This window comes from Tachypleus tridentatus, chromosome 10 (assembly GCF_004210375.1).
Source record: "Tachypleus tridentatus isolate NWPU-2018 chromosome 10, ASM421037v1, whole genome shotgun sequence".
Lineage (NCBI taxonomy): Eukaryota > Metazoa > Arthropoda > Merostomata > Xiphosura > Limulidae > Tachypleus > Tachypleus tridentatus.
The window spans coordinates 83,055,943-83,071,125 of record NC_134834.1 but is presented as its reverse complement, the minus strand read 5'-3'; the positions used below and the strand labels follow the sequence as shown (position 1 = coordinate 83,071,125).

Genomic DNA, 15,183 nt, shown 5'->3' with positions numbered 1-15,183 from the left:
ACCACCCACCGCCAACTCTTGGGCTACTCTTTTACCAATGAATAGCGAGATTGACCATCACATGAAATGACGAACATCTTTGAAGTGACTGGGATTCGAACCCGCAACCCTCAGATTACGACTCGAATGCCTCGAAGGAATCTGACGAAATGTTATATGTTAATGTGTATTACGTTTTACATTGAACCCTCTTTCTATAAAGGAAGATGTTTTACATTTTACCAGGACATTTTTTTCTAAAATGGGTTTTTTTTTAATTATTTCAGCCAGTTATGTATCGTCTGACTATCAATAACATTCTATACACAACTAATTAACTTGACATTATTATTGTATCTCCTAATAACACCAGTCTCAGTGACGTTTATTTGTAGTAGCTTAATGTAGGCTTTCTCAAGTTGTTTTTTAAGTATAGGTACAACCGTAAATAAATTTTAATTTCAGAATATGAATGTAAAAAGCAAAATTTCCTATATAATTGGTGTTTACTGTGTAAATGTCAAGCTTCTGACGAAGCCATAAGGCCAAATACTGAGCAGTAAAAAGTTTTTATTTTACTACGGTTGTTGTCTTAACATACTCAAAGATTGTCTTAAGTTTAGATTATGTTAATTTTATTCTCTTGTATAGCGCCATCTTCTGGTTGCTATTATTTTAGTTATCGCTCACGTGTCAACTATCTAAATCAAACAGTAAATGTTATAGCTTCAATGCAATGTTTCGCTGGCTACCAATGATCAGCTTCTCTATAGAGGCTGGAAATATTTCTCAAACCATCTTCATATTCATAAACTTGTATTCTGTAAACAGAAAATGAAGTCTCAACGAGACAGTTGGTCTCTTATCTGAAAGATGCGCATTTTTATTTAATATCAAATGTCACTTCCAAACCACCAGGGCTCGCTAAACAAGCCTTTAGAACAGAACAGAGCATGAGCTCTGAACAGATCTTAATTTCACTTTGTCTCCAGTTTCCATCCTATTTTCAAAAGCCTAAAAATTATGGTAGAGAAAAGTCCTAAAGCAGACCCTTTTGTCTATATGACTAGCAGTTCCTCAGTGAATAGTACAAACTATTCTAGTTACACTAAATTCATACATGAAAAACCTTAAAAGAAAGCAAGTTATTTTAAACATTAGTTGGTTGTATTTTACGTAAACGCTTTCTGAAATGTTTTAGACGTTTCATAAATTATATATCTCTCAAAACTCAAATTTTAGATAAAGCTACGTATTTGACTAAAAGCAGTCTAACACACTTTTATGTTATTTCCTTGTAATCAATCTACCTAAGTTTCAACCTAACAATGAAAAAATACACACAGACATATATGTATATATACACAGTTCCACCTTATGTATAGAAGCGAATTCAAAATTTAAGCATGGCAGACACATTATCAAATTATATTCCCAAGACGTATTAGTAGGCCTAGTTGTAACTATGCTCGCCATTTAAACCGTTATAAAGTTATGATCATACTGCAAAAGACAAGTATATATGGTTAATGTTATTATGTGTATGTTTCGATTATTAAATTAATATTTAACTTTTTAAGTCACCAACAAATAGTTGAAAGAAACCTTGTAATTTTTCAATTTATTTTATTTCATCTTTGTGATAACAATAAACTCGTGTATATTAGGCAAACCTTACTTTGATAAGCTTAAGTTCAAGACAGCGATGTGCTAATCGATCTCATGTTCGGTCTAACCCTAAGATTAAGCGTCGCTCACACATATATGTATGTTATTAATACTGTACTTTACTGTATTAATCAATTTAATTCTCGATGTAGATCTCACATACTATTTTAAGCATACCATTTTATACACGTAGTCTACCACAAAGTATAGAAACTAACTTTCATTACCACATGAAACCCCATCATATAGCACCTACAGAGAAGACGTTACTGGTGAGGTAGTAGCCTATAATACATACAATTTAAGTGTTCACTTTTAAGACTAATTATTCTGAGTACACATAAGCCTAAAAACTATGCAAAACATGTATCTGCAACTTAATGTAATGTAATAAAAAGTATATACTCACTTATTTTAACAACTGCTCTTTCCGCCAGGAGCGCAGTCGTAGTGATTTTTCTGTGGACTTTTACAAGTAGTGGAAGAATAAGAGAAGATGGCTGGCGTTTCTAACTTAGGAAATCCTAAAAGACAAGATCAGGCAATGCTTCGATCTTGACGAACTACACTGCCCATGCAACTAAACCAGCATTAATACAGAAACGAGGCGCTAGTAATCGATATATATTCTCGTTGTCAGGAATTTCAACCTGCACTTCTAACATGTTCCCAGTTTGTACGATAGTATACTTCTTTTAACGACACCTAGAAACATACACAACAACTAATCTACTAAAATCCTTGGTAAAATTTGTGCTTTGTCCCGAACAATAATATACTTTCATAAAGATATATTTATAGCCTCAAATCCCCATAATATACATATATTTTTTCCAGTTAATAGTGGAAACACTCTTTATACTTATAGTACTAAACATTTTCAAGTAAAATATAATTATCAAAAGTGAGCTTACAAACATTACGGTTTTTAACAGAATTTATGTGACAGTTATAAGTATTATTATATTATTATTCGTTGAAAAAGCACGTTCTAACTTCCACCCATGTTTACTCAGACAGAACTTGAAATTAATATATTTAATTCTATGTCTAATGATCATAGCTGTATTATAGTAATTTATTATTGTAAATGTTTGTCTGGAGAATGGAGTAATTTAGAAAAGTATATAAAAATGGTTGCTGTTTACCAGATGTTTAATATAACTATTTAAAGCATACTAAAATATATATAACAGAAAGAAAACTACAAAATCTAGTTAAAGACAATAAATATTTAAGTGTTCTTTATTAAGATTCTAACTACTAGATCGAACACAAACAACTACAAAAGTCCATCTGCAAAATGTCTTCACTCCAAAGGTAAAGTAATTTCTTTTTTCTTAACTCAATAAGAGTTACTGTGAGAAATTAGCTTTGCAACAAAATTACGAAGGTGTTATTAGAGTGTTTAAAGCAGAAGCGAATAAGAGTTGAGTGCTGATTACACAATGTCTCTAATATTTCAAGCAAAAAAAAGTTAAGAAAAATTTAATGAGTGCTAAAATAGCTGTTATGAATAATTTGAAAATTAACAAGGCCCAGAACGCCGAAGGTAAAAGTACGATTACAAGACAACAAATGATATTATATTACAAATGACTGTAAATACCTTTGTGTACAGTTATCCATATTATTCTTATTGTAAATATTCTGTGAGACAGATAATTTGAAGGAAGAAGTTTAACCGGTAGAAACTACTCATATGACTTGAATGATTCCTTTTAGTGGAGAAAATATTAGACCGCGAGGCATATATGAATTCAGACTCTAGAAATGTAATATATGAAGACACTAAAGCTTACGAAATCGTTATTATTCAAGTGTTTCCACACTAGAGCAGAGAGAAAGAGAGAGGCAATAAAATATCTAGATATTATTTGCTGAAGTAACGTATATGAGTACTTTCCAAGAAAATGAAAATAACAAATTCTTACGCTCTGTTTTTGTATAATACACTTCCTTTTGTACTGAATGATAATTCTGTTGGTATAAATAATATACAAATTATTCCAACAGTTAGCTTTCATTACCAACAGTCACATATAAATTTTATATTATCAGAAATAGTTTATTGGATAATAATTCAGGTTAAACGAGATTCAGACAGACAGAAAAGGAGTAAGTAATTAATATCAAGTTCATTAGTCATTTAAGTTTACCTGATTCATCGTTACGAAAGATTGATGATACCTGTAAAAATGTTTCTACTGTCTAGACAAACTACTGTCTAGTTAGGTACTTTTTGAAACTAACGAGCCATAAGGAAAAGAACATTCATATATTTCTTCTTCTGGAAAAGAAGATATTAAAAAAAAATTATAAAATAAATCGATTACTAAATAATGAAATTTTAAAGTTTAATACTTTACTGTATTACAAGTGCAGATTTTAAGTGAATAGTAACCTTTATAATATATATATATATCAATTAGTAATTGTATGAGAGGCTACATTTTCTTAATTCAGACACTTGTATTGTTTTTGGCCAGTTTTTGTTTTGTTTTTAATTTCGCGCAAAGCTACACTAGAGTTATCTGCGCTAGCCGTCCCTAATTTAGCAGTGTAAAATTAGAGGGAAGGCATCTAGTCATCACCACCCACCGCCAATTCTTGGGCTACTCTTTTACCAACGAATAGTTGGATTGACCGTAACATATTAACGCCCCCACGGCTGAAAGGGCGAGCATGTTTGGTGTGACGGAGATTCGAACCCGCGACCCTCAGATTACGAGTTGAACGTCTTAACCGACCTGGCCATGTGGAGCCCATTTTATGGCCAGAGGCAGTTTATAATTTCAAGTGACAAGCGCATAGTTTGGTAACTAGAATTTTCTTGAAAGTTCAGGAAATGATTTAAAAAATCAGGTTTTACTCGTTGGTTAATAAATGAGATAGTTGGTTGGTTAGTGAATCAGGTAATTAGTTCAGTGCTGTACACTTTGAGCATGTGTTTTCAACGAAATGATAGATATGAACAAGTACCATTAACCTGACAAAAAAAAGGTTTATAAATAAAACGTTTTTGTTATCATAACGTGGACAAGATTTTGCATTATTTTTACTAAATAATCTTCGAGAACTTGCCCAACATTATAAACTGTTGCAACTCTGGTATTCAGGGTGTATTATAGGTGTAACCTTGGAGGATATATTAGTTCTTTTTGCTCGATAAGGTTGTATTTTGCCTGACAGATATGGCTTTCCTCACTTGTGTACGTACTGCTTACTAATTACTAAAAATTTAAAAATGTAATAAATCAGGTGCCAATTCGATAAAATTTCAAAGAACTTTGAATATATATCATCTATTTATTCTGTGAAGAAATGCGCAACCTATCATTATTAAAAATAGTGTATGTTAATAATGTAAACACGTCGAAAAAGTTGTTCGATGCAGCTAGACAACTTGCTCGACGGACGAAAAAATGTCATGTTTTTGTGATTAAATAATTTGTAACTTCACTTGTTGATATCATTGATTAAATATTATACCTATGTGTGCTACCATTGTGTCAGTAAGGGCAATCATGTTTGGAGATTGAAGTCTTTTTGTTTGTTTGTTTTTTCTGAGTGTTGTGTTAGCATTTGTTGGGTTGGTTCCGCAGTAGTCTAGGCCCAACATGGCCAAGCGCGTTAAGGCGTGCGACTCGTAATCCGAGGGTCGCGGGTTGGCATCCCCGTCGCGCCAAACATGCTCGCCCTTTCAGCCGTGAGGGCATTATAATGTTACGATCAATCCCACTATTCGTTGGTAAAAGAGTAGCCCAAGAGTTGGCGGTGGGTGGTGATGACTAGCTGCCTTCCCTCTAGTCTTACACTGCTAAATTAGGGACGGCTAGCACAGATAGCCCTCGAGTAGCTTTGTGCGAAATTCAAAAAAACAAACAAACCCAGTAGACTATTGCTCAGTCCAAAAAAGTACCTCTAGCCATCTCACAATGAAGGAAGGTAACTCTTCCCATCACAGTAGTTATGCCCTTGCTGATATCAGAAGTACGTTTATCTTTGTAAAAATAAAATCAAGACCGAGCTTCAAAATGATGATAGATGGTCGAAGTGGAATATAAAATTTACTGGATGTAGACGGTTGATCCAGAAGAAATACACACAAAAACCAAAATAAAATAAAGAGGAAAGAAATAAGAATTAAAGTAAGATCAAGAAAAAAACCTGAAAATATGAAAAAAAGATTTACAAGAAAATGCCCATAAAAATAACCTAAGTTAAAACAAAGAAAGCCACGGAAGGATTATAATAACAAAATTTATGAAGTACAAAAGGACATCAATGAAGTAGTGCATGATACCAGCCATTGGAAATGTGCAACAAACAAGAACATAACACCAAAATCAAAGAAACACAAAGAGACATCAACACCAAAACAAACAAAAAAACTGCAAGGGTAAATTCAAGGATAAAATCAGCCACATCTCTCTCTGTATCTTCACCAAATCAACTAACCAACTTCGTAAGAATTACAACCTCAAATGTTATTTACTCTGATATGTGGAAAAGAAGGAGCCATCTATTACCACTACTAGTGTGTAACTTGCTGCTGCAGGACCTTACTGGACTAGCTTTAACAACCTTTGTGTTGTATATTGGTCGCCTTTTCAAACAAATTTGAAATGTCACATCAGAAGGACATTTTAAATTCAAAGTATAAGAGAGTAATGAAACCTGAGACGAACATTTTGAAAATATTCTAATGAAACCTTTACTCAGTTATCTTATTTAAATGCTCCAAATGAAATGGTAAGTTCATTGGCACCCGACCAATACATAGATGCCATAGTTGATGGATCTATGCGAATTAATCTAAGTAAGGTAGATGCACGTTTCTAAAGGAGATTATTTAATTGGCAATGGAAATTGAATCAGTTAAAGTTGCATATAAACAGCTAAGACCACCATCCAAAAACTGTGGGATATAAACATTAAATAATGTGGAAATACCAGCTTCCTCTAATGGAATCTTTTAAGAATTCAAAATATTAATTAGACAACTGGTTGCTCAGAATGGAAGAAGTAAACCACAAAACAGAAAATGTTTTAACTACAACTTAAAAATACGAATTGCCAGGAATTGCGGACACACGTCTTAAGAAAAGAGACACTGTTTTCTCAAAAATTACCACAACGTGAAATATGCTATAAATATGTAGCACACCACTGAAAGAAACCATTCTACGATTCGACGGATTCCTTAATGATGAGCCTTCTAACAAGTTGATCGACACTGGTTCTGATGTTGTCATTGTTTGACTTGATCTGATAATTAACGATGGTATATTGTTTTAAAGATGAAACAAAAGATTTAACAGCAAATCGTCATACGGTTTCAGTAAGAGGATATGGATTTAACCTTACTATTGGAAGGTTGGTTAGTGAAGCTAATTTGTAAATGAAGCAATAAAAGTACGTGAACAGCAACAGTATTGAAAATACTCAAATGTGTAAAAGTTTTTCTAGAATGTTCATTTGGTTTAAACATCCACCATAACTGAGATTAAAGGAATGTTGTAATGATTACCGTCACCAGAATATCAAAAAAAAAAAAAATCGAAAGAGTGGTACCATTCTTTTCTTTTTTTTCATTTTGGAGACCCACTGTTGCTAATGGTTAGTTGGTCGGACTGTGTATCCGAAGTTTCTTGGTTTCATTCCGTTACTATCAAAGAAAAACATCTGCACTGTGGAGCCATGAATGTGTTATAAGAGTAACAAAAAAGGTAAAAAGTACTAAATTGAAATTCAAAATTATTTATTATGACTTAAATATACATCAAACTACAACTAGAACAAATAATAATAACCAGTAACATTTTATTCTTCAGTTAGTTGTATAGTTGATAATATTCATTTAACCTGCCATTCATCCCACCATTCTCATTCACACTTATCCTGGTCTTAATAACCCCTGGGTGAACAATCCACACAGTTGAGAAAACAATAATCTAGTCTAACACTGCCGGCCTGGCATGGCCCGATGGTTGGAGCGCTCGACTCGTAATCTGAGGGTCGCGAGTTCGAATCCCCGTTACACCAAACATGCTCACCCTTTCAATCGTGGTGGCCGTTATAATGTGACTGTCGTTCCCACTAGTCTTTGGTAAAAGAGTAGTTCCAAAGTTGACAGTGGGTGATGATGACTAGCTGCTTTTCCTCTAGTGTTATACTGCTAAATTAGGGACGTGTAGCTTTGCGCGAAATTCAAAACAAACGAACAAAATTATCACTGCTAAGTCAAGGAGGGGTAACGAAGATAGCTATCGTGTAGCTTTGCGTAAAATTTATCAAACAACTCAGGTTTTCTTTGTATAGCTGCAATCTATATAGCGGGCGATACTCTGAAGATTGAATCATTGTAAGATTCACTTATAATAATAAAAAACAACCTTGAAGAATAAATTTAAAATGTCATATTAGTTTTTTTTCAATTTAAGTAAGTGTAAAAGACATTCAAATTAGGAATTGTTATGTACTTGTTAATAACTACATAAATATTTTCTCATTGGCTTCACAATTTAAAAGAGAAAAAAATAATATAGTTTTTAATAATAAAGTGGACCAATAGAAAGAAATTTCATAACTCAGAAGAGTAAAAAACAAAAGGCAAAATATTTAATAGTATAGTTCTTCTGTAAAGAGGTGGAGAGAGTTTCTAACTTCTTCTGTAAAGATATGGAGAGTTTTTAACTTTTTCTGTAAAGGGGTGGAGAGAGTTCCTAACTTCTGTAAAGAGGTGGAGAAAGCTCCTAACTTACAAGAGAAAGCAAATACTTTGTTACAATAAAGTGGACCGATAGTAAGATATCGTTACTCAAAATAGAAAAAAAATGATATAATTTTTATGTAATAAAGTGAAACTACAAGAAGGGTTTCATAACACTGAAGAGAAAAAAGAGTAAACTCCTATAAGAGCAAAGTAAACTTACAGGGTTAGTTTCATAACGCAAAAAAAATAATTGATAAAGTAAATCTACAGCGAGAGTTTCATAAGCTAGAAAAGAAAAAAAATATATAACTTTTCTTATAATAAGAACAACCTATAGGGCATTTTCAAAACTAAAAGAGTAAATATCTTAATAATAATGTAAACCTAAAGTAATATTTTCATAAATCAAAAGAGAGAGAGAGAGATAAAGATAGTACAATTTCTAATAATAAAGTGAACCTGTCGGGGGAGTTTCATAACTCAAAAAAGAAAATGGATATACTTTCTTTTAATAAAATTTCAGTTAAACTGTTTTATTTCTATACAGTTGTTACCGTGAAGATACTGGTAAAAGAGAAACGATGGTAATTTAAAATATTATCTGGATTCCTGTGGTTTTATTATGATGTTATCTTTATTGCATTGTGGGTAATGTTTGGTCAGCTTTATAAGGACGTCTGATACTTAATGTTCAGAACTATACCCTACAATTGTTTTGTTGTTACCTAGTATCTAATGAGATATCACTGTTCCGGTGCCAAATTACTAAACACACGCGTGCTTTCTGTTCGTGCTTATCATACGCAGCTTTGTCTCGTGTGATAAAACGAACCTTAGTAGATTTATTTTGTGCGCGTTAACAAAACCGTTTCTCTACGAAGGTTTGGCTTTCATTTTCTTACTAGAAAGGACCCACACAGCGAATGATAAGACTTTTATGGTATGTAATAACCATTAGCGTTAAACCCGATTTTTCTGGGCAAAAATATTCCTAGAAACAGTAATATAGAAACTGGTGTCACCAAAGTAACATTTGATTGCGGTATAGGAAAGATAACTGTGTCGAAAATGTTCATGTTTTCTTTAAGGCATATGACGATTCTAGGTCGTATAAACAATACAAATGAAGAATTTTAAGCAGAGTTAAACGAGGTATTATTTTTCTAAGATGATAAATTAGTACTATAAACACGTTCGTACACATAAAATAAACTTGAAAGAACAAGCTTGATCACTTGTGCCAGTTTACGGCAGTGGGACGTTAGCTATTATGTTTTTAATACGTATCAGGTAGTTCGTCTTAAGAATTATTATACGAAGCTGAACTTTGAGGGCTGGAAAACTGCAGTAAAACAGTATAGTCAATAAATGTAATGACCCGGCATGACCAGGTGGTTAAGGCGCTCGATTCGTAATCTGAGGGTCACGGGTTCGAATCCTCGTCACATTAAACATGTTCTCCCTTTCAGCCATGGGGGCGTTATAAGTGATGGTCAATCCCACTATTCTTGGTAAAAGAGTAGCCCAAGAGTTGGCGGTGGGTGACGATGACTAGCTTCCTTCCCTCTAGTATTACACTGTTAAATTAGGGACGGCTAACGCAGATAGCTCTAATGTAGCATTACGAGAAATTCAAAAACAAAACAAACAATAAATGTAAAACTTTGATATAAAAATGTGACTCAGTTGTTATTGTATATCATTATCAAATTTAACTTTATATTTTTAAAATTATTTTTATTACTTTTTATAAAAATAAAACTTGCAGAATTTTTGACAAGGCTGTTGACTCCACCCTATACGTAAGACGGTCTATTCCACTGCTACTGAGAAAATCCCTCAATGAATCGAATTTTCGGAAAGTGTTAATTTAAAATTGTTTATTTTCTTCGCCTTATGTTTTGATTAATAATTTTTAATTAAGCAGTAATATAATAGAGGAAAGGCATCTAGTCAACAGCACCCACCGCCAATTCTTGGGATTCTCTTCTTCTTAGAGGTAAGTTTTTTAGTTACGCAAAGACGTTTAGTCACTAAAAATAGCAATTTGTTTTCGTCAGAGGATTAGTTAATGTTAAAAAGGAGTAATAAAGATGATGTATTTATAAATATTTTTTATAATGTGTTAAGTATATTTTCTACAAAAAATTCAAAAATTAGGACATATTATATCCGAACTTTAAGAGTCTATAACCATCGGCAGTAGACAGGATCGTCCCCACCATCTTTCCTCGTGTAGAGCTGAGGGCTGATCTCAGCTTGCAGCGTACAGGTTCCACCCCTCTGAAGCCGTCCCTTGCCATCACGAAAAGAACAAACTTAAAAATATGTCTGCAGTATAAAGCGATAAACAATAACTAGTATAATATAACAATTTAAAGAGTACAAGTTTTTGGAGAATGTAACTAGACATACACATTTCACATTCATGAGCGTGTTTTGTATTCGTGGCACCTGAAAGTCAGTGAAACCTTGATTTCCTAGTCTAGACAGTAGGCAAATCTATCCCACATAGAGTATATTCCAAGTTTAAAAGCTGGTAGATCATTCTGTAGATGTTTTTATGTCATTTTTACATATGGAAAAGTTTGAAGAATACCATTTTTCAATTTTAACATTTCAAGATAAATTGAAATAAGACTATGTTGAAGTAATCAAGTGTATGTTATGTATTTAAAAAAAAACATTGTAGATTTGTAAACAATCAAATATAAACTCTATAACATATTTCCATAACTCATCATAATAAAAGTAATCTTAACACAGTACTTTGACATTGTCATATGAAATGTAAATCTCATAAACCTCATAAAGCATGTTGTTTTAATATGTAATCTTATTTATTCAGTATCACTCACAGTTCCGCTACTCTCGCTCGTGGAACTGTCCTCATCACTATAACTTGTCAGATCTATGTCAAAAGTAACTGTTCTAGGTTCGTTCAGAGTAGGTTCGAATTGATATGGCGCTACTCGACACTGTTCAGAACACAAAGTCAAAACAGAATCCGCCTCTGTTTCTCCCTATGCACTGGCCATGTTTATTTACATTCAACGCGCTGGCGTTGGCGGTTTGTTTGGCAACTATTACGTCACAGTACTTTTCCTAGCGGCAAACGTAAAAACTAAAACGTTCGGATTGCCGCTTGGAAAGGTCTTTTTCTGCATCAAGTTCTATGTTTCATTTATTACCACATATGTTTTATAAAAAACGTAAACCTGCAAAATTAATCAGTATGAGTAGTTCTTTTGACTGTCAAGTTTTCTTTTTTCTGTAAAATTCACCTTTAATTAATTGGTTATATTCGATTTTGTTACGTTCGGCAGATGTCACTACTATGCAATATTTGTCTAAACGAAATTATGTCATAGAAAACCTTTATGTGTACACTACAAGACAAAACATAGAACAAAAAGAGTTAATATATTGTGAGTAAAATTACTTTTGGGGGATAAAACTGTATGTGTTATGACTTTAAAAGGTCAAATGGAAAAACGAAACTGAATTTATCTCTAGTAAAAAAACAAAAAACAAAGTCAATTTGAATTGCTTTTGACACTCACACGATCGAAACGAAAGAATACCAAATTAGTTTTGCTTGTTTCCACGCACAAACGATAGGTTATCTGTGCTATGCTCACCAGCAGAATCAAAACTTAGTCGTCAAACCTTCCCTTGAGTCTTCAGGAGTGGGGTATCAGATACGTAAAGATGTCTGCATATGTTACAAAAACCATCATAATAATACAAGTAAATTTATCAGTGATTCTTTCTCCACTGGGTATCTCAAGCATAAATTAATAGGCTTATAACGCTAAAAATCATGTTTCGATACCCGCGGTAGCCACAGCACATATGGTTTTATTTATTTATCTGTAATTAAGCACAAAGCTATGCAATGGGTTATTTGTTCTCTGTACGTAAGTCAACAAAAAACACAACTCTGTCTCACGGGGGGAGAGGCAGCACAGACAGAATGTTCTGAGTTCTGCAGCTTGTATTTTTGTAAGGTATAACGTAATTTATGATACAACAAAAAGGTGGCCAGGTAGTTAAAGCATTCGACTCGTAATCCGAGGGTCGCGAGTTCGAATCTCTGTCGCACCAAACATGCTCGCCCTTTCAGCCGTGGGGGCGTTATAATGTGACGGTCAATCCCACTATTCATTGGTAAAAGAGTAGCCCAAGAATTAGCGGTGGGTGGTGATGACTTGCTGCCTTCCCTCTAGTCTTACAATGCTAAGTTAGGGATGGCTAACGCAGATAGCCCTAGAGTAGCTTTGCGCGAAATTCAAACCAAACTGACAAAAAGGTCTTTGTTGGTACTCATATTCACTGTAGAAGAGCATAATTGTGGTACAATAATTTGTTCGTTCTAATTAAGGCTGTTAGATGATACACTGCAGTTTATTCTTACGTTGGTGAAATATGTGCATTTATAATTATGTAATGTTCGAAATTAATTATTATCCAACACTTAAAACGTGTTTAAATAACAAAACACCAAATGTAAATATAAAGACATGTTAATGAATTGGATTTATGGAAATGTGTTCATGAGGCTATTTAAGTGAGATTGAAAAGGGTATTGTTGTATGGAAAGGTGGAAAATCGATACGTGGGGCAGCTGCAGTACTTGATCAGCTTATTATATTCTACTGAGCACGAGACCACTTCATAGGAACTTGATAACACGACATTTAAAAACAAAATGTTCAGATCAGTCGAAAGTATTGCAAAAGCGTGACGAACGCTCACGTGTTAAAACAGTAGGTGTTGGAAAGCACCTCAGCAACATACATAGGTAGGGCCCGGCATGGACAAGCGCATAAGGTGTGCGACTCGTAATCCGAGGGTCGCGGGGTCGCGCCCGCGTCGCGCTAAACATGCTCGCCCTCCCAGCCGTGGGGGCGTATAATGTGACGGTCAATCCCACTATTCGTTGGTAAAAGAGTAGTCCAAGAGTTGGCGGTGGGTGGTGATTACTAGCTGCCTTCTCTCTAGTCTTACACTGCTAAATTAGGGACGGCTAGCACAGATAGCCCTCGAGTAGCTTTGTGCGAAATTCCAAAACAAAACAAACATACATAGGTGATTTAGCTACACTCATTGTAACCTGATTTATTAGGCACTGTAATGTCAACAAGGCCGCTTATGTCAACAAGCACTCAGTAAGGAATAAGATATATACCTGGTATAAAACCTGTCAGCATTGGATTATTCAGAACTGGTTGGTGATTTTGAAGGATGGTCAGAGTTGCTTTAAACAGTTCTCAGTGATAGTCGACAAGTGAATAATTGAAAGGCTGTGACTCTATTATATTAATAATGAAGCACTGTGGTGGGCCGAATTCAACGCATCATAGAAAGAGACTTATCATGGAGTGTTTAAATATCCATGGATGTACTTCAAGTTAGCACATTTGAAGGGCATATTGGAGTTTTATAGTTAACATACCAATCGATTCTTCCAGCATTATTTATTCACTCTACCACAGGTCAAGTACGACACATGCCTCATTTGAAATTAACAATATTAGCATCTTACATTGTTCTGGCTGTATATCACATCTAACTATATCTTTGAGACCGTCGAAAAAGCTAGCTTATGCAACCAATGAAGACAAATTACACCAAACACCACTCAAAATATCTTTGAAACCATGCCTTGTAAACGAGCAGCAGTTAATCATACCATTAGGAGTCCTTTGGGTGAATAATTAATAGGCTATGTATTAAATTATCTGGGAGAAAATTACCTTTTTATATGACAGTTCGAAAAATATTCAAACTTAAATATCAGAAACAATGTAACATATAGTTTGTTTGTTTGTTTTGAATTTCACGCAAAGCTACACGAGGGCTATCTGCGTTAGCCGTCCCTAATTTAGCAGTGTAACTCAAGAGGGAAGGCAGCTAGTCATCACCACCCACCGCTAATTCTTGGGTTACTCTTTTACCAATGAATAGTGGGATTGACCGTCACATTATAACGCCCCCACGGCTGAAAGGGAGAGCATGTTTGGTGCGACCAGAATTCGAACCCGCGACCCTCAGATTACGAGTCGAACGCCTTAACCCACCTGGTCATGCCGAACCCGTAATATATAGAATTGCCATTATTGGCAAAACTTAAAAGTAAATATGATATGTGGACACACTGTATATTATCTACATGCAGTCATACGTGGTCGCAACAGAGAAATAGAACACAAAAGTTCCATTCACCTTAGCTACCTATTGTCCCGTGTCATTCATTTGTGGTAAAATGTACACTTTCTCGTGAGAACTATTTTTGTCAGGTTAAATACAGTGGTGGATTTTAGGTTGTATGTGCCCAGGAGAGCTAATAATTTTTTGTGGGCTCTACATCCTAGTTACTTTTACGTAGAATAAAATTATCAATGGGCCCTGGGGCTAAGACCCCTCTAACTCCTACCTAAATACGCTGCTGGTTAAATAAACTTACTATGTGGAAGTAGATAGTGATATTTTCTACTAGCAGGTTAGGTGATATTCTAAGGATGTAACTTCCTTTATTTTTCGATGGGATTCACAAACGGTCATAAGGGTATTATTGAGAAGAATAAGGTTAATGTTTCTTTTATATATTGTTATGTTTCCTCAGCCTATAACAGTTATAAAATATTCTGACAGTCCAAACCGTTATCAGAGGGATGGCAAAAAATTCAAGAAAGATGTCTCTTCTTGTGCATTCGTCTTATCTTATATTGTTTTTATCTGTTAAATAAAGATCGCTTTACATAGTTATGCATTCAGTCTTTTGTCATTAAAACTTACTTACTGTACTGTAAACT

At 34.2% G+C, this 15,183-nt stretch overlaps 1 protein-coding gene across 3 annotated transcripts in view; it reads right to left on the bottom strand.

The window, feature by feature from the left end:
* Positions 1 to 2,226, bottom strand: part of LOC143229735 (neurexin 1-like) — a 163,677-nt gene extending 161,451 nt beyond the window's left edge. For all 3 annotated transcript variants that reach the window (XM_076462481.1, XM_076462482.1, XM_076462480.1), the window contains exon 1: positions 2,057 to 2,226. The gene's annotated coding sequence lies outside the window, so the exon portion shown is untranslated. The remainder of the gene's footprint in view (positions 1 to 2,056) is intronic.
* Positions 2,227 to 15,183: the final 12,957 nt, after the last annotated feature.